Here is a 21,296-nt window from a genome sequence, read left to right on the forward strand (position 1 = left end):
ACCTATTTCAGAGGCAGTCAGAGGGTGATTTGTATGGGAAGGAAGACACTACTGGGCACATAGTAGGACTGGGCAAATTCTGAGCCCTGTTACCAGGTCCTGGAAAATGCCCTACACTGTAGAGCCTATAATAGTATCTTCATTAATTCAGTCCTCTGTAGATTGCAAAAGAACACAACAACACTTTAATGTAGATATAATGAGATATAGTTAATAAATCACTTTGAAATACCTGAATTGGAATATGCTATGCAGGATAAAATATGCTTATCCATGAAAAGCAGAGAATCCAAAATGCCCTGGTTCACTAATTAAAGCATCTTTATATTTCCTACTTCCTTTTCTTCCTAACCGCAGGGGTGACAAGTGGTGAGACCTGCCCTTCACTGCCAGCTTCAGCAAAGTCAAGAAATCAACATTATAATCATGTATCGTTTCTATAGCAGGCACACTGGTAGCTCCTAGCAAAACAGTGCTTTCTAGAAACGGCCAGAGTGTTCGTGGCAAAGAAAGACTAATTAGGCTCTCAGTAATTGACAGTATTTCCCTTCACATCTGCTTGGACCTGATGAGAGTTGAAATGTCTCTTTTCAAGTGCCTGAGGCTGAATTGAGCAAGTATAAAATTTAAAGCCCATTTCCAAACCTTACAAATGGCAGAGACCTGGGTTCCTGCTCTTTAAATGGTAGAAATGTCAACAGAAGTCTGTGTGGGTGTGTTACTGGATTTTATTTAGGTTCTTGGCTGTGCTGCAGAAATGAATTTCAAGAGCACACCAGGTGAGTTAGGCCAATAATTTATTCAGGTAGAGAGGAAAGAAAAATGGGAGATCGGGTGTCCCAGGTAGAGAAGAAGGGGTTGAGAAGTGATAAAGTGGGCTGATTTACAGGCTACAGTTTCCCATTATAGATTATAAATGCCCAAGTTTTACTTGCATGGCCACATGGCAGAGGAAAAATGGTGAGAGCGGTGCACAGAAGGAGGGAACAGGTCCAGAGGTGAGAGAGAGCAAGAGCTAGAGCACTTTTCAGGCCTGGGGCTGGCTTTTTGAACTCTTAATTATTCCAGCCCTTTGCTAATGGCAGGGGAGGGGTTCCAGCTGTTTGCTGTTTTGATTGATTACTCCACCCATTGAGTCCCCATGAGGAGCCAAGGATAAAGTCCCTAGGGAACATCTGGGGCTTTTCCTTGCTTCCAGAAGAAGTCTTTGCTCTGGATGGCAGAATCTTGCAGGGGGGGGCGGTTCTTCCAGCAGCCCTCTTGGGGGTTATTGATGTCCATGTGGACTCTGCCAAGTTCCAGATCCGTCTATTGATTCCCTATCTTACTAGCCTGCTTCAGGTGTGTGTGATGAATTTCAGGGAGGCAACAGAGTGAAGCGGAGCGAGGGGTGGGGCAGGCAGAGGGGAGTAGGGCACCCGGATGCAACCCTGGCTCATCAAGAACCAGCCTTGTGGCTGGCAAACCACACTGCTTCTGTGGACTTCCCTTCTTGCTCAGTCGTTAGATTAGATCAGCAGTTTTCTAACCGTGTTTCTCCAAGTCCTAGTGGTTCCAGAATCCCTTTAGGGATCTCCTAGACTCTAGATCCAATAACACTTTTGAAAAAGAGAAAAGCTTTTGTCTATTGAACTTTCTACAATTACAGAAATATTCTACCTCCACACTGTGCAACAAATAGCAGCTTGCCTCATGTGGTTATTGAACAACTGCAGTTTGCCCAGTGTGACCAAGGAATTTATTTTATTTTACTTTATTTTTTTATTTTTAAAGAAGCTTTAGATTACATAAATGTTACATAAAAAAAAAATGAAGGATTCCTCTATGTCCCCCTCCCCCTCCCATACTTTCCCACATTAACAACATCTTCCTTTGCTGTGGTACATTTGTTACACTTGATGAACACTTATTGAAACATTGCTACTAAGCGTGGAATGGTTTACATTATAGTTTACACTCTGTCCAGGACAATTTTATAGGTTATGCAAAATGTATAATAGCCTGTACCCATGATTTCAGTGTCATGCAGGACATTCCCAATGTCCCGATAATGCCCCTTGTTCCACCTATTCTTCCTTCTCCCTCCCCTCAGAACCTTTGGTGGCCACTGCCTTTATCTCAATGATAAAGGTTCTTCCATTGCTAGAGTAATAATAAGTCTATAATAGAAAAATAATAAGTGTGATTTAGTCCACTGTTCATTCCCCAATCTGGAGGATTTGGGGATGGTGATGCCCACTCTGTTTCTAATTGAGAGGGGGCTTAGATGCCATGATGCTGGTGCTCATCATATCCCCTTGTTAGTTGTCCTGGGTGAGTCCGATGAACTGGAGAGTAGGGGTTGCAACTGTGCTGAGATTCAGGGCTCAACCAGCGCATGAACAAACCAAAGATTTAAGTCTCTGGGACATATATTTCATGGGTATAGTGCTAATTTTAGATTCAAATAAAAGGTACACTAGAGCCATGTGTAGGTGCTGCAATCTCTGCAGCTGAACAGGTTCCTGAGGTGGGAGGAGTGTGGGGCTGAGAAATGAAAAACACAAAATAGCGGGGGCCAGGTGGACCGTGAGGAGCTTGCAACTACCTCAGGCACTTGGCTTAATCACGCACTTTCCTTTATACCATAAGGGGAAACAGCACATTCCGGGAGGTTTCGTTTCTAGGTTACTACAAATACAAAAGTTACTTTTCTATTCATTAGCCCACAGATCACACAGTTTCTGCTTCTTCCCCACACTCAGCATATTTAGTTCAGCACATGACCTTGCCCAGTGGACACCTCCTATTTTATCTCCAGACTCTCCTGGTGCACTTTATCTACATTCTCACCGTGAACTTGGAGCCTGCTTTGCAGGGCTCCCCACATCTCCCCCTTTTTTATTAGAGAAAAAGGCTGCCAGCCAAGACTGTGCTTGTCTTAGGTTGGCCCCCTGTGGGGCTCTTACCCATCATTGACTACCAGCCAGCGAGGACAAGAAACTTGTCTAGGCAGTTGTTTTTCAAGGGAGCTGTTCACATCTTATTGTGCCATAAGGCTTTTTGAGTCAGATGTAACTGGGTGTTTTCTGTTTGTGTGCGGTGTATCTGCTGTTGTAAATGTGCACAAATTATGGGTTGTGAGCACCAGAGAAGTAGCAAAAGACAGGCCAAAGCCATCAAATACCAAAAACTGTAATGGAGGAGGTCCCAAGGGGCAAAATTTTGTAAACTGGTTAGCAGACTATTAGCCATAGCTTCAGGATTTAATGTAGCAAGATGAGCTGTTTGGAGGGCCAGGATTTTATCATGTAGGCTCCATAAATCTAAACTAATACTTTCAATGATTCCAGATTCCTTGCAAATGGAGACAGATGGCAGTCCAATTTCATTTCATATAATTAAACAATACAGGAGTAACACAAACAAAAGTATACCGAGGATGGCACTGTAGGTGCATCCAATATAGTAAAGCATCTTGTTGATTACGCAAAGGGATAACAGTTTCCTCCAAAGCATTTAATTTTTGTTCCAACTTACGATCAATGTGTTCTTAGTCCCACAGAGCTAGGGAAGTATTTTGTGCTGAGGAATGAACAAAATGTGCAGTTTGAATACTTTGAGAAAGCGCCAGTCCGGCAGTAATAGAGGATGCAATTAACTGTTATGAGTGTGATAATGCCGGCTACAATAGGGCTTGAGGACACTGGGGGGCTAGTTGTTGCTGAATAATTTGCAATGCTCTTTCCCCAGTATCACTTAACCAGGGGGTATCTAAACTATGGGAAACGTAACAAAAGTGGGCTGTTGAACTATCAAGAGATCATCATCCCAATTAGCAGTAGTAACACCGTTAGTTAAATTACAGTGCAAACAATATACATATTAATACCCTTCTACCTTTGTACTGTTAATAGTTCCTGCTACAACAGCATAAGGAGAGGGCACACAGGCCCAAAATCCATAGGCAGACACAAACTGCAAGTTCACAGCTCCAGAATTTGTAAAGTTAATGCGGTGCATGGCAGCAATTGCCACAGATCTCAGTGAAGTATCTTAACCTCTGGTCATATCTCCACATTTCCACCTTTTTGTCTTTGCAAAGTACTGAATACAGTTTTGGGCGGTTTCTTGTTGTATTACTCCCCGTGCATCTGAGGGCTCATCCGTCTCAAGAGCAGGAGGGATCTGATGTCACAGTCATTGGAGTAAGCGTGAAGGAACTTATGGGGGATGTCTATGAGCTGTTGGTGAGTAACAGGCAGCCGGAACTGCTGGGCTAGGCACCACAAGGTCTGGTATTCACGATGTTTGCCATTTTGGTGGAGCCAATTTGCCTTCTCTCAGGTTTCAGTGGTAGGCCCTGGATCTTCACAAAGGCATCTGCGTCAACAGTCCTAAAAGGGATGTTAGTGGAGTGGGTAGACACATGACAGACCGTCACCTTTACTACTAGCAGGTATCCCTGATGCTTTTCCATAGATCTGAGGGTGATTCACAACAGTCCATCATTTCTGTCTTGCTTTTAATATTTGCAATCCACCCCTGGATAGGGACGACAGTCTTCAAAGTGACCAGACACTATTGGGTTAAGTCTTTCACTTTTAGCAGGGCCTCCCATGCTGCACACAATTGCTTTTTTATATTTTACTTTTGGCCTCCTTCCAGAATTGTGATTAAAACCCAAGGGGTACTTGTTTATAATTTTGCCTTTGCCACAAACTCCACCCAAAGCCAATATTGGTGCTGGCCACGTCCAATTCACAGGCTAAGTTAATGTCCACATTTTATAACACTTTTAAACACCTTCCATTCAGCTTATAACATATTAAATGAACTCAACTATTTCATTGCTTTAATTTTTCTTTCGAGGAAAAGAACAAATCTCTTGTAACCAGTTTGAAATAAAAAGCTACTTTTCAGGCTTTGATTTTGAGAAAGCAGGTTTGAACATTATGTTCCTTTAAAAGCGATAAGACCTTTTCTTCTTCGAACATGGAAGAAATGATAAGGTTAAAGCACAAGAAGCTATTTTGATAAGACAGATTTTCTTTGTGTACTGATTATTCAGGATAAAAACTTTTTATAAACCTTTACTAAAACAGGCTAATGACTTGAGAAACTTTGAGGAAGAACAAAATTTTAAATTTGCATCAGTATACTACTTGGTACTAAACCTTTTAAAACTTTATAGGTAGACCCATCAAATTTCATTTACGTTTAACCATAAAAATTCTTTTTTCACGAACCTTTTGCAATTCTGTATTTATTTAGGTTTAGTCCCACATTTTACCTTTTCTTAATAACCAATCATTTTATTTTAGGACAAAATTATTTTCTGTTTTCTTAATGATAAAACACATTCTATACATCCCACAAACATAGGTTACCAAAACAATTTTTGGAAACTGTCTCCAGGCAAACCTCCCACAACATGTAATTACCATCAACACTAAACAAACCTGTTAAAATAATGAACGTTTCTTCACTTTAAATACTTAGTAGCATGCAATACCAGAAACAGTTTTTTCGAAACAAGTTGGCAGGGGAGGCCAGCTGCCGACAAGTTTTCCTGTTATAAAATTACTTTTTATTATTATTATCAATTCAGGTTCTGTTTAATAATGATCTTTTGAAATTAGTCATTTAAATACCTTAGTTTAAATAATGCTTCTATAAACTTCTTATAATTATTTATAACTATATAGACTATAATTATATTATTTTAAGACAAATTTCACCTTCACAGAACACATTCCCTTACTTAACATTACCACAATACCTTTTACAGCTTGCCGCATGCATTTAAGTCCCATCCTGCATATGTTCATTCTGATTTTACGAAAACCAGCTATCTTATTTTAGGACAAAACATGCTTTTTTAAACAAACTTATTAAATTTTTCTTAGCACTCCCACAAACCTTTTACCTTTTTAAATATTCATTTAAGTTTTACATCCTTCATTTTATCCTGTGAAGAAAAATAAACTATTCATTTCAATCTAGGCAAGAACTATTCTTTTTTTTTTTTTTTTTTTATAATTTTTTTATTTTTTATTGACTTTGTAATAATATTACATTAAAAATATATATGTGAGGTCCCATTCAACCCCACCCCTCCACCCCCCCTCTCCCCCCCCCCAACAACACTCGTTCCCATCATCATGACACATCCATTGGATTTGGTAAGTACATCTTTGGGCACCTCTGCACCTCATATACATTGGTTCACATCATGGCCCATACTCTCCTCTATTCCATCAAGTGGGCCCTGTGAGGATTTACAATGTCCGGTGATTACCTCTGAAGCACCATCCAGGGCAGCTCCATGTCCCGAAGACGCCTCCACCTCTCATCTCTTCCTGCCTTTCCCCATACCCTTTGTCCATTATGTCCACTTTTCCCAATCCAATGCCACCTCTTCTATGTGGACATTGGATTGGTTGTGTCCATTGCACCTCTATGTCAAGAGGAGGCTCAGATTCCACCTGGATGCTGGATGCAATCCTCCCATTTTCAGTTGTAATCACTCTAGGCTCCATGGTGTGGTGGTTGTCCTTCTTCAACTCCATCTTAGCTGAGTGTGGTAAGTCCAATAAATCAGATTGTAGGTGCTGGAGTCTGTTGAGGCTCAGGATCTGGCTTTCACATTGTCAGTCCAGAGATTCAAATCCCCTAAATATATCTTAAACCCCAACATTAACTGCACCTCCAGCACATTAGCATGAAAGTCTTATGAAGGGAGATCCCATCTGAGTCCAGATTCATCACACATAAACACCATTTCCAAAGAGGGGCCATCTGCCCTGGTAGTTAACCCCATCGGCCATGACCATAACTCCCATGGGTCTCTTTAGCCCTCAAAGGAACCAATATCTGGGGGTTGTATCTGCTTTATCTGTCTCTCTGACTCTGCTCAGTTGTGCATGAGGGCAAACCTTCTGCCAGCCTCCAGACTCTTTTTTAGAAACTCGTAGCCATATAAACTCATTTCTCCTTTCCATTTCCCCCTTACTTTAGGTCAAACAGCATTTTAAAGTCATGGTATTTTATGTAGACATGGATATTCTGCTGATCCGCATTGAACCTTCCGTATAAGGTCATTTTCCAGTTGCATCATCAATTGGTAGTTGATAGTGGTCCCTCGTTGCCAGGGAGGCTCATCCCCGGGTGTCATGTCCCGCGCTGGGGGGAAGGCATTGCATTTACATGCTGAGTTTGGCTTCGAGACTGGCCGCATTTGAGTAACATGAAGGCTGACAGAAGGAAATTCCCAGGCACAAAGTTGCTCTAGGCCTTGTTCTTATTTTGGAAGAACTATTCTTTATGAAAAGACTTACAGTAATTTTGTTAATCAAGACCTACAATTTTTTTTATCATTGTAGAGATCTTAACATTTAAACTTATGCATTAATATAAGCACTTATTTAATTTTTGGCAATTTGAATAGAGCTCTTTTAGAAATTTTTATTTATCAATTTATATTACCATCTGGAGGTATCAAAATATACACTGACATTGAACTAACAGACAAACACAAAACATGTACAGCACACAAATAGAAACATAAAGTTTACAATTTGACTCATAATTCTTACTTTCTTACTTTTTTGGTATAGCTGTTTTTAAGTTCTCCATCATTTCACAGCTTAGATTTTACTGTTCTTAAGATTTCTTCTGGAATCCATGTTGCCTATAACATGCAACACTTTTATTAGTTACCAGCAACCAGTTAAGACAAATTGAGCAGCATAAATGTAGTTAAGCTTTTTATTTAGCAGTTTAGACAGACCATTAACACACATTTTTTGGATTACTGCTCTTGAAGACTACACTGAGACTTGAAGTGCAGGAGTACACTATTGATTTAAAACCAAAAATTCCTTTTAACACCTTGATTAAAATTTTGTACTAATTTTATTATTTTGGTTAAATAGGCCCAAACAGAATTAGCATGGAAACAGAACAGAACACCAATATTTCCATGTTTTCCTCCTCTTCCAGTGGCTTAATTCTATTAACCCTCACTAGCCCACAGCTACATTATCCTGTAGACAGCAGGGGGTTTGCAGAGTTGCTGCCAGAATAATTTCCTTATCTTAGTTAACACTTTAACAGAGAGTTTTCTTACAAGCCTGATTCACTAACAAGGGCTTTATTTAGCACTTTTGCCTGTACGGGATGTTGTACTTGTTGCAAAGGCTCATAGACTCCAGTGCCCATAAGCATGTCCAAGGTAATAGTGATATTGTGAGCCTGATTGTATTTATCCAGAGCACTGCATTCTTTAAACCAATTACTTTCCTATAACAAATAGTGGCCTCCCATCAAGCAAGCTTTAGCTAAAACCATCCAATCTTTGGGACAGAGAGGATATTGATTTACAGATTCTATTAAGGAGAAAGTGAATAGGGCAGTGGGCCCATATGTGGAAGAAGCAGATTTCAATTATTTTAACAACTTAAAAGGAATGGGTTTAAGCAGATGTACAGGCTGGCCAGGATTGTTGGGATCCAGGCATTCTACAACAGGAAATATCCTCGCCCTCCACCTGGGCGGACTGGAGACTAGCTTGCAAAAGAGATAGAACAGAGGGGAACACAGTTACAGGAAACACTAGGGAAGGAGAACCCACATTAGGGGGAAGGCACTGTTGGCCACAGAGGCAGCTTTCTGCAACACTTGTTGATCCTTTAAACCATTGTGACAGCTGCCACTGGATAGCTATAGGGGAAGATTTGCAATCATCTTCCTCACCTTTCTTATCACTCTCTAGGTCTACCAGAGGAGCAGAAGGCTGTTGGAACAAAGTTTCCTTATCCTACATAGCACTTCTTTCACTTTCACAAATTGGATCCAATGAATCATGAATCAAAGTCCACAAAGTAAAAGTAGTTACTGGGATATTACTCGGACCATGAGCAACATAGCAGTCTTTTAAGTTTTGACCCACCTTTTGCCAAATCTCCCTATTAACGGTACCCTCCTCCGGAAACCAAGGACAAGTCTGCTGGACAAAATCTAAAGCTGTTCTAACTGTTGGGTGGTGACCTTGGAACCTCGGTTAGACAACAGTGCCTTTAACACTTGAACATACAAATTGCATTGAGAAGAACTGTGATTCCCCATGTTTTACACCTGGCGCTTCTATCTCCCTTACCCGTTTCACTGCAGCCAACAACCTCCCCCAGGATAGGACCTCACACCTGAATTGATTCCGTGTTGCTCTTTTGTTGCCCTTTGTGTGTAAGACATCATAAAATGAGTGCACTCCTTGTATAATCCAAACTCCACAAAATGGGTGCACTCCTTCCGCCATGCCTCAGGTCCTTGTTCGGGCACCACTTGCTGCGACCTGCACAGCTGGACAGGTTCCTGAGGTGGGAGGAGTGTGATGCTGAGAAATGAAAGACACAAAATAGTGGGGGCCAGGTGGACCGTGAGGAGCTCCCAACTACCTCAGGCACTTGGCTTCATCACGCACTTTATTTTATACCATAAGGGGAAACAGCATGTTGAAGAACGTTTGTGTTTCTAGGTTACTACAAATACAAAAGTTACTTTTCTATTCATTAGCCCACAGATCACACGGTTTATGCTTCTTATCCACACTCAACATATTTAGTTCAGCACATGACCTTGCTCAGTGGACACCTCCTATTTTATCTCCAGACTCTCCAGGTGCACTTTATCTACATTCTCACTGTGAACTTGGAGCCTGCTTTGCAGGCTTCCAGGGACCCTGCTTTACAGGGCTCCCCACATGTAGGGAAAATATAAATGAGTCTAACGCTGATACACTGAGGACATAAATTCCAAAGTAAGGTCCACCGACAGGGTGCCGAATTCCTGAACTTGTCTGCCCTGCTTATGATGTATAAATGTCTCTAGAGCCCTCAGGAGCCTGTTGCCAAGGAACTGACGATTTTTAAATTTTATTTCATTTTAATACTTTAAATAGCCGCATGTGGCTGATTGCTACCATCTTGGACAACATAGCTCTGGAGGATCTGATTTGGGGTCCAAGTGGACGGGCTCCAGGGTTCACCCACCCATTTCAATTGGAAAGCGTCTGCCTTTCTCTATATTCAGAAATGTGCTTCCATTACAGTTTCCCCTGAACAAAGAAATCCATATGTAAAGGGTATTTGCAAACCACTAGACCAAATAATCTTCAAGGCTCTTAAACTCTAAAAGGTCCTAATTACACAATCTTAATCTCCCTGTATATGCAGCAGGAACTAAATGTACTCACTTGGGTGTGAAGGGTAGATAAAATAGCCTCTCCCAATGACGTAACCCATTTCACCAGCCATGGGCAGAGGTGCTCGGGCATTCGATAGAGGGTCTAAACCGGAAAGCACACAGGTTCCCTTGAAGGACAAAAACCTTCCATGATGCTGCTCACAACTGAATCATCCAACTAGCTCCCCAGAGACTGCTCATGTCTCTTTGTGGCTTCTCCTTGTCCTACATACTCAGACCACAGAGATTAAAGGGGCCAGAATCCAGAGAAAAAACTCAATGAAGTCAGTTTTCTCAGCCTGTTAAGTCTTTATTCCCACACAGCTGGGAAGGGGAGACTGAGGATTTCCCCAGTGAAAGATGCCCACTGCTTTGTCCCTCTGTCTAGGTCAGCCCAGGACCTTCAGAGGCCCTGAGGCCAGATCCCCCCTCACTTTGGTGACTGGTGGTCCAGGGGAGGGGTGGGGTAAGGTGTGATGGAGTGTTTTGTGCATCTGCTGCGGGGGGGAGAGGAGTCAAAGGGTTTGGTGACTCTTTCATGGTGTGAGCCCCCGAGATACAAACCCACAGTCTACCACCTATGAGATGGGAATCTCATTTGAAAAAAAAAAATTTCTGTGAATTGACCAAGAAATCAGGTTTAGAATATGTCATATCTCAGAGCCACACAGAAAATCTGCAAACCACAGAAAAATAATATTTATCTCAGAGAAGGTGCTAACATCACGGTCTGTGACTTTGGGAGAGAAGGGAGAGAAATATCATGTTAGAGCAGTTAACATAAGCGTGAAAGTCCCTGAGGGAAGAGAAAGCTCCCACAGCAGTCTTCAATTCCATTTCTGTGGAGATAAATCAAGAACATCCAAATGAGAAGAAACAAAGCCTATTTATTCAGAGTGTGCTGTAGCAAGGGAGTCCGCCACCATCCATTGCATTTGGTAGAAACCCAAAGGCAGGCAGAAGAGTGGAAAACTTTGTAAAGCAAAAGAGATAAGACATCTGGTGTGCCCTGATTGGAGATTGTTGGCCTGGGGAAGCTGGAGGCAAGCTAACTAGAAGGGGGGGGTGGGGGGGGGTGCTCGTATCCCTATGTGATTGGTTAGAGGATCTTATTTGGCTTTCTCTGTTTGGTCCTAAGGTGTGGAGGTTGGGGAATAAAATTAGGGAAGCTGTTGATTACTGATCAGTCCTGCCTATTTTGAGTCAATTATTACTTGAACTGTGGCTTGACTTCCTGGGCTGACTGCTGCTGACAGTGGGTAGAGTTCTCCGTCATTTGTATATTCAGTCTCATGATCTGCAGACCTCCCTCACTGTACTCCCCAGGCAAAGGTAAGTAACTCCCAGTAACCTTCCAGAAACCTTTTGCAGAAAGAAATGGCCGTGATCTTCCGTCTTTCTCAACCACACTAGAACAAGCAGTGGAAACTTTTGAAGTATAAGTCAATATTTTAACCTAAGAATATGATTAAGGGAACCATGTTATTTATTTGCACTTATTTTTTCAACCCCATGTTCTCACTGAAAGCCAAAACTGTTGACAGGAATTTTGTCTTTTGCCATGTGTTTGGGTGAGGGTTTTGTGAAAACACAGTGTGGTATTTTGGGCAGGACTTGCCGCAACAGTATTATTCGCTGTAGTTTTTCTCAGCCTTATCACATTTCTGGTTGTCGCTTCCTATAGATGTAACACTTCGAATCACTTTTGCCCAGAAAATGAATTAATGCAACACTAATTATAAGACACTAAATTATGATAGTGAGCACAGCCACTCCCTTCTTCTCGCGCTCGCTGGGCTCCCCACCTCCAAAATCCCTGTACCTCTGTGATTCACACATCAAATAGTCATTCTTTTCTTGTTTTACAGGAGTCATTCCTGGCACAAGTGATTTCAATTATTTTATTTTATTTTTGCCCCTCCCCCTGCCCTGCTGTTTTTGCTGTCTGTGTCCATTCTCTGTGGGATCTTCGGTATCTATTTCTCTTTTTGTCTTCTCTTCTCACTTTTCTCCCCTAGGATTCATCAAGATTTGATCCTGGGGACCTCTGATGTGGAGAGAGCCTCCTTGTCAATCGCCACCTCAGTTCCTGGTTTCTGCTACTCTCCACCTTGACTCTCCCTTTCATCTCCCTTTTGTTGAATCGTCATCTTGTTGTGTGACTTACTTGCACAGGCACTGGCTCACTGCATGGGCACACCTTCACCAGGAGGCCTCAGGGATTGAACCTGGGTCTTCCCATATGGTAGGCAAAAGCCCAATCACTTGAGCCACATCCACTTCCCAAATAGTCATTCTTGTCATCCCCCTTGCTCTACCAACAAAGTTATTTGCATCCCGTATAGGAGCAAGAATTGGCAGTTACTCTGTTGTTTTGCTCTAAAGAGCACCCATAGGCTTGCCAACTTGCTTTCTACCTTTCTATCCATCTACCAGTCACAAATGACTTTTCCTTTGGAAGTAATGCTTGGACAGATGGTTGGCTTAGCATCAGTACCAGAAGCTATCCTTGCATAGAACTCTATCCAGACTCCCTAAGAGCAGCTGTCCTCAGTCACGTACCATCCCAACTCTTGGGACAAGTTACTTGCACCCCACTTGTCCAGGGTGTGTCTCTGGTGAACTTGAGTTTCTAGAGCACAATAGCATGTCCTCATGAAGTTGACCAGGTACTTCCAGAAAACTGCAGCAATTGCATTGATACAATTTTTAAAGTCATCCTCAAGAGGAAGCAAAATCAACAATGATTCCTCCCCCCATCTCCTCCTCAGCCTGTGAGCCTCCTGTGCTTTGCTTACCATGCTATGTCTAAAGCCTCGCACAGGGTCTTCTTCCTGGTGGGTGCATGAATGAGCGAATGAGTGAATGAACAGGGTTGGAGCTGAGCATAGATGGAAAGGAAGGTAATGTTTTCAAATTAGAAGTTGGAAAAAGAATTGTTTGGTCTTGTTCATATTTAATTAAGAACCCCATCTTGTAATGGGCTTCTCCAGGCCATTAAAAGAGGCATGTGTGTCTACAGCACCTCGTGCCTGCATTCACCGTGCTGTGATCTATCTGGGAGGCTGTGACTGGAAAAGTGGGTTGTGACCCGTGGTCCCTGCACAGTTAGTACCCATGAGGGCACCTCTGTTCAGTACCGCGTCGGCTCCCTGGGGGATTGTTCCTGCTGGTGGCTCAGCACAAGGGGTCTGGTCTTAGTTTCTGCCCTACGTTCCTAGTGCTGCCATGACAAAGTACCAATAACTGGGTGGTTTAAAGCAACAGAAATGTGGGTGCGGGTGTAGCTCAGTGGTTGAGCGCCTGCTTCCCGTCACGAGGTCCCAGGTTCAATCCCTGGTATGTCTTTAAAAAGAAAACAACAACCACCTAGAAATTCAATGGCTTGCAGTTCTGGAGGCCAGAAGTCTGTGATTCAGGTGCTGATGGGACCACACTTCCTCTTAAATCTGTGAGAGAGGATCTGCACCGTGTGTCTCTCCTTGCTTCTGGCAGGGGCTTGCTGGCTGTCCTTGGCGTTCTCTGCCTCAGGCATCACAAGGCCTTCTCCTCCCCTCTGTCTTCTCTCCCCATCTCAAGACACCAGTCAGATTGGACTAGGAGCCCACCCTACTCCAGGATGAATTCATTTGACTTGACTCATTCCATCTGTAACAACCCTATTTCCAAATAAGATCACATTCTAAGGTCCTGGAGAATAGGACTTGATGTCTTTTGGGAGCACCACCATTGAACCCAGAACGGATGGCCCCATACAAGGCTAGGCTGTTGTTCCCCAGCAGTTCCTAGCTTTGCTACCCTGAAGGAGCTGGGCTTCAGCATGTCCACCTCAGTCCTGTTTGAAAGCCCACGTGCAGAACCAAGGGCAATGTCATTCATCTTGTTTCCCTCTTCACCATTCCTCAAGGTTTAGGACAACGGCCCAGTCAACCAGGAAGAGATTCTAGACTGATTACAAGTCCACATTTCTGCCACAGCCTCCAAACGCCTTGTGGTAAAAATGACATGTCAAGTCTGGGCTCATCCCCTAGAGACTTCCTTTTGTAGTGTGAATATCTCTTTATTATGGTCTGTAGCCAAATAATTTTTCATCCTGTGGACTGGGTCACCACTAAGTAAAAGCAATTTAAAAGTAAAAGGTCTTCATGAGTTATTATCTGCCCCTGTGCCATAGACCTCTGGTTTAATAAATCTAATTCATAGGGTAGGAATTGTGTCTGCGAGAGACATTGCCCCCACTTTGACTGGGGAAACCTCTTTACATTCTTAACCCACTCAAGTACCCGTCCTCTATACCAACCATACAAATAAACTCCTCAGATACATTCCCCGTGATTTACTGAAGTGATAAAGTTGGAAGCTATTGAGATGTTAAAATGAAAAGAGAAATCTCAGATTTAAAAAATGGAAAACTTACTGTTTTTTTTTCTTTCAGTTTCATAAAATTGCCTCTAGCCTCACAGGACTCAACAGAGGATCTTGCGTGATACCTGCTGGTGGTCATGTGAAATTTATTTTCCCAATTGCTCACAAGGAAGTGATTAATGATGAGCCGGAAAGGCACCACTAAGGAAGTCAGTTCTTCATGGCTTTGCCCTACTTTTCTGGAAATGGGCTCAGAGGAGCAACTCCCATTCAAAATGTTTGGAAAACAAAGTGATGTGCCTGATTATTGCTAACCAAAGAACTTTGAAGATAACCTCATGACCAGAAGCGGAGGCAGAAGTTTGGGTTGAATAGGAAGAAAAAGTAGTTACGCAGTGGAACATAAAATTTAAAAAAAAACAAACAAACCCAAACCCAACAAGCATGTGTAAGGAGAACCAGTTAGCAAGACAACATGATGGTGGATGGGTAATGAAGTAAATACAGGCTGAATAACCTCCTCATTATGAGTCTGTGAAAAACAATTAGGAAAGAGGCTCAATATTGAATAAGGGAAAGAGCTAGAACAACTTGTAATTAAGTAAAACCAAACTGCTTGGGAAGCAGCACTGGGCTAGCTTTGTTATTTTAACACTTAACCACCACAATAGCATATGCTCTTCTAGTTTGCAGAATGCCATCCCATTGGTAGGATGTAAGTACATCGTTTGTTTCAAAGTGGTCTTTGTTTGCCTTTTCCATGAAAGCAATGCTTCCTTTTATGATTATTTAACTGCTTGGGACATATTCAAGTGTAAATAAAACTACTGTATAGTTCCAAAGACCTGGCTGCCTTAATGGGCACCCCACTTGAGGAAGGATATGCCCTGCCTTTGCCCTTCCCAGGTAGAAGTGTCTTGCAATGACTCCTGCTCCCCTGACCTGCTCCAGGCCGTGGTCTAGGTGTAAGCACCTGCAGAGTAAGTCTGAAGCAGGCCCAACATTCTTTAGCCCAGAGTGAAAGGAGGTGCAGGGACAGCAGCCATCAAGTTCCTCATCAGAGTTGTTACATGAGGATAATTGAGGAAGCAGAGAATCGATATGAAACCCCAACAAATGAGGTACAAAAAGTAATGAAATCTTGAGTTGGGTGCAGCCAGAAGGGCCTACAGCAGTGGAGGAGAGGGAGGGGAGAGAAAGGAGGGGAGGAGGAGGGGAGGTTATTGAAGTTATTTCAACTTCAAAAAATTAAATAACGTACACTTGGACTTAGACATTTAAATAAGATTAAATAAGATGGGTGGCGGTAGGATCATGTTCCAAGCAGAGGGAAAAGTAGACGTAGAGTACACAGTTCTCAAACACACATGCCGTCAGTGCTTACACATTCTGGAGTTTGTTCAGGAGACAACTTTTTAAGGACTAAATGATTAGAGGCAGCAAGAGAAGAGCATGTTCCTGTAATGCTGAAGGTATCCACAGGTGAAGACAGGGGGATGAGTGGGGGGACTGGGAAAGGGGTAAGTTAATTAGACACATTCACTACATTACTCTATTCCATATCCACCCCAAGCCAGCAGGAAAACCTGTGAAGTTGGCATAAAAGGGTAAGACAAAGAGGTTGTTCTTCCTATTTGTGGAAACCCAAAGATAAATGGGCTCCATGAAACCAAAATACCCCAATGTGAAAAAGCCAGAAAATAACTAGATAGATGACCATGTTTTATTTCAGAAGAAAGATCTCAAGGTTTCTTAAGAAAGCTAACTGGGCTTGCTAACTCGCTTAGTCGTTCATTTTTTTTTTTTTAGGAGTCACCAAGGGTTGAACCCAGGACTACATACATGGGAAGCAGGTGCTCAACCACTGAGCTACACCTGCTCCCCAATGAGAGTTGTTTTTTTGTTTGTTTGTTTGTTTTTAGGAGGTTTCAGGGATCGAACACGGGGATCATCCAATGGAAGTGGGTACTCAGCCATTCCCCAATCATTCTTTTCATAACTACTTTACTGATCATCTCTCTGCCAAACATATGCTGTAAATATAATAGTATATTAAAAAACTGTGACCCTTTCCTTCATGAGGTTGTCAGCCTAACTGGCTATAGGAATAAATTAATTAATTACACAAATACAAATTGATGAATTATGAAAAGGGCCATGAAGGAAAAATTTCATGGAGAGCTAAGAACATGCATGGGTCTGGTCTGGTCTAGGGAGTAAGGAAAGGCTCCATGAGGAAGGGACTTTGGTGTGGAGAGCCTAAGGATTCAGAGGAATAAATTGGGCCTTGGGAGAAATGGTCCAGACTGAGGGAAAAACAGTGCAGATGCCCTGAAGCAGATGGGACCAAGGATGATCTGATACCCTGAAAGATGACCTGCTGGTAGAAGCCCACAGAGCACAAGCATGAAATGGGGTTGAAATTGTACCAGGATCATAAAGGCTGTGTTAGAGGCATGAGACTTTTCCAAAAAGTAATAGTAAACCAATGAAGATTTTTTCAAGCTAGATGCAGAGAATGAATTGAAGAGGAACAAGACTGAAAACAAGACTAAGGTTTCAAGCATCAAGTGATGATGGTAGCTTGAAACATAGTGATGGTGGTAGAGGTGGTAAGAGGTGAACAGGCTTGAGAAATATTTAGGAAGTAAAATCATGAAGACATGGACACGGGTTGGTTATTGGAGCGAGGAAGGGGGATCGAAATAGAAAATTGTGATAAGTGAGGTCAGTGGCCTGAATGGCTAGTCAGTAGGGGTAACCTTGGGGAAACAGGTGGCACAGAATTTTCCTCAGAGGCAGAAGAGAAGAGGATGGGAGAGGGAATGTGGTATCTGAGGAGGGATAGTATTGTCTTCCATCACCAAGCAGAAGTGCTGGACGGATGGTCTACACCAGCCATCACCAGGGTCAACTGCCTTGAAGTCCTGGGAAGTGTGGAGCTGGCTGTAGAGCAGCCCTCTGGAGACCTGAGAGTTGGCCTCTAGATGCTTGCAGTGCAGGCAACACGTGCTGGAGTTGGCTGACCAGCCACTGTCCCTCAAGGTAAGAAAGCCCCTCTTCCACCTGACGGTGGTGGTTTGGAGCTGCATGTACACTAGAAAAACATGCTCTTAAACTTAACCCATTCCTGTGGGTGTGGACCCATTGTAAATAGGATCCTTCGATGAGGTGGCTTCAGTTAGGGTGTGACCCACCTTAATTAGAATAGGTCTCAATCCTATTACTGGACTCCTTTATAAGTGGAATGAAATTCAGAGAAAGAGAGAAAGTCGTGGGAAGTAAGAAGCTGAAATTCAGCCGAACCCAGAAGAAGAGAGACCAAGAGAGGCACCTGTGCATCACCACGTGACAGAGGCGCCCAGGACAGAGGCTGCCTGCAGCCAGCCCCAGGCCACCAGGCTTCAGGAGGAAAGCATCGCCTTGATGACATCTTGATTTGGACTTTTTCCTGGTCTTAAAATCAGGAGATAGTAAATTTCCCATTGCTTGAACCAACCTCTTTGTGGAATTCGCTTGAGCAACCAAGGAAACTACAACATTGACCTAGCTTTAGACTTACTATCTGTGGTGGCTTAAGGGAGGATGAGTCCCTGAAAGCATCTACGGCCCTGCTAACAAGTATACACCTTAAAATAAATTGTACTTACAACATTTCTAAAGCATTGAGTCGGGAGCATTTGCAAGTGGGTGAGGATTCCCAGATCTCTAAGAGTATCTTGAGAATAGGACCATATTTTATGTATCTCTGTGACGCTAGTGTCAAGCATAACTGAATGAATAAATGCAGCCCTGGTTCTAGATTAGAGTAACAAAGTGAACAGTGCAAAAGTCCTCAGGCAGTAAATACATCAACAGATGAACTTGGCAAAACCGAAAACACTTTTCATTACTTGTGTGTGTGTGACACTGAAGAAGTCTTGGACAAGAAGGATTATGAAGGCTAAATTCAGCTCTGTTTCCATATCTTTCTTACTTATTTTCCTCTGACCTGGTAAAAGCCATGAAGATGAGCCAAACACTAACTCCCAGACTTCTAATGCTCCTTCATTGGCAGTGGTTGGTCTGCCCTTTCTCACAGCCTCCAAAGGAATTCCATTATCAAACTGATGCCTACCTTGTCCTGCAGCAATGTGCCCCCTTAACTGTGACAGATGGAAGCAGAGAGCCCCAAAGCCTGTCCGAAGGGTGCCCTACCACAGCAGGGAGCGGGGCATGGTGGAGGCTTGTGGCCAACCAGCTTGTACCCCTTGTTTGTCTTCCAGTATAGATTTAGTTGCTGAGCATTGGGTTTTGTTGCCTCGTATTCCCAGACAACCCAGTACAAAATGCAGCCTAAGTTAGGAGCTCATGTCTCCAGAGGGCAGTTTTTATGCTTATGGAGTAGCATGGTACGAAGTCCCATCTCTCCCAACCAGCTGCAAACTTTATCATTCTTTGTTGTCCTCCACTCAGTGCATTTTATTGCAGCCTCCTCTTTCCTCAAAGGTACCAAATGACCCACACAGGTTAAGCACTTATTAAAAATCCACATGATTGGAAATGCAGATTAAAGCAACACTGAAGAATGGTTTGCTCTCCACATTGGTGAAGATTTTTTAGTGTTTAATACTCAGTACTGTCAGCTTTCCAAGGAAATGGGTACTGTCTAACACTGCTAGTGGTGATGTTAATAGCACAATCTTTCTAGAAGGCAATAGAGCAATTTGAGCCTATGTCTTGAAAATACACATAAAATATGCTTATCGCTTGACACAGCAGTTACACGGTGAGAGTTTATGCTACGTCCCTCAATTTAATTCTCACACTAATTTTATGAGGTAGTTGTTTATTATTATTTATTATTATTATATTATTATTATTATATACTGAGAAAATGGAAACTCAGAAAGGCTGAGTAACTGGTTCAGGGTTACACAGTAAATTTGTGACCAGAAGAGGCCCAAATCCAGATCTCTTAAATGTTCAATTCTGTGTTCTTAAAGTTTATGCAAGAATTTTCATCAACACTTTGCTTATATTAGGGAAAAATTGAAAGCAACCTGAATGTACAACAATAAGGAACTGATTTTTAAAATCATAGTGTAAAACTATGTCTTCTTTAACCGGCATTATAGAAGAATATTTAATTACGTGGAAATATGTTCACGACTTAGAATTTAGTGAACATGAGGTGATACAATAAAATGTACAATTGAATCACAACTTCATAAAAACTAATTGTATGCTTCTGCATAGAAACAAAAAGACCTGAAGAATATATATCAAGAGGTCAGTAGTGCTAGTCTCCCACTGCTGGAATTATGAGAATCTCTGTTACCTTCATCTTTATCTGCATTTTCTACAATTTCTGTAATGTACATTTTTTAGTAAGAAAAATCGAACACTGAAAAAAAGATAAAAAGTCCATGCTCCCCACCCCCCTTAGCCTAGGTGGGATCTATAGCTTTAATAATAAATAATAATCTCCATTTATGAAGCATCTGCAACCTACCTGGCAATAGGCTTTTAGGGGGACGGTTTACTTAATTCTCACTATCAGCTCTCTTGTGCCCATGTTTACAAACATGAAAGCTGAGGTGCAGAGGTACTACTTGTTAAAGATCACTCAGCTAGTAAGTGGCAGCTCAGGGGCTCTAACCCCTCCATCCGATCCCAAAGCCCCTTGTGCGGTGGTTGAGAGCAAGGACGTGCAGTGTGAGTGTAGATTCAGATGTCAGCTCAGCTACACGCTGGCTGTTATTTCCTCTAGGTACCTCCATGTCCTCTGATATAAATTTGGATGACTAATGGTGTCTACCTTATAATGATGAAGAATAAATAAGTTAGTTATGTGAGGTGCTTAGAATACCACGTGGCACATCTTATTAGTGAAAGGATCCTACTAGCCAGTGCTGGGTAGTGACCTGATGGTGTGTTTGAAAGGATGGAGCCAATAGATTTGGAACTGAAATCAATTTGGGCCACTTATCTGGGTGACCTTGAGCAGGTTACCTGATAGCTCATTGCCTCTCTTTCATTATCTGTGGTGTCAAATGCCTGGCTCAAGGTCACTGCTAATGATGATTACCTTCCTACCCATTCAACCAGCCCCTCCCCCTTTTTCTCTCATACAGTGTGATGCCCGCAAAGGGCATGGGGGCTTAGGAATCCGCCCCTTTGCTCAGGCTGAGCTGGACACCTCACCCCATTGAAGGGCGGAAGCGTGCACAGAATAATCACATGGGTTGCATTACTGATCTTTTTCTGGAGAGGAATTCTATTCTGACTCTAAGTAGGGAAGATAGTTCACCTGTACACCTTCCTGCTTTACTTATGTAACAACAACAACAATCTTTAGCTTCACCAGAAACAAGAAGCCCTAGAATGTTTTGCTACTTATAATAGTCTCCAAAAAAGAAAAGAAGTTCCATCTGCTTGCCATTTGCCTCCGGAATCTGAGAGCGCAGCAAACCCGGGGAGCAGCGGCAGAGGTGGAGGAAGCTGTTTAATGGCTGCGAGGGTTTGCAACAGTGCACAGCTTGGCACAATAAACACCTGCAACCGGTAAGGTGTCTGCCCCTTTCCCTGGGGAGGGGAAGGCAAGGGAAGAGGAGAAACGTGGTGAGAATCTGAGTGCAGCAAGGCCTTAGAGTGAATTTTTTTTTCTTTCAAGATTAGCCAACTCTAATGCCTGACCCACCTTGACCAGTCCCGTTTCCTGTGCT

General features: G+C 42.6%; 1 protein-coding gene across 1 annotated transcript in view; it reads left to right on the forward strand.

Moving 5' to 3' along the window:
* Nucleotides 1–21,021: 21,021 nt before the first annotated feature.
* The window catches only part of FAM216B (family with sequence similarity 216 member B), a 37,854-nt gene continuing 37,579 nt past the window's right edge, over nucleotides 21,022–21,296 (forward strand). Inside the window, exon 1 of the mRNA XM_071208268.1 lies at nucleotides 21,022–21,135. The gene's annotated coding sequence lies outside the window, so the exon portion shown is untranslated. The remainder of the gene's footprint in view (nucleotides 21,136–21,296) is intronic.

This window comes from Dasypus novemcinctus, chromosome 15, assembly GCF_030445035.2.
Source record: "Dasypus novemcinctus isolate mDasNov1 chromosome 15, mDasNov1.1.hap2, whole genome shotgun sequence".
NCBI lineage: Eukaryota > Metazoa > Chordata > Mammalia > Cingulata > Dasypodidae > Dasypus > Dasypus novemcinctus.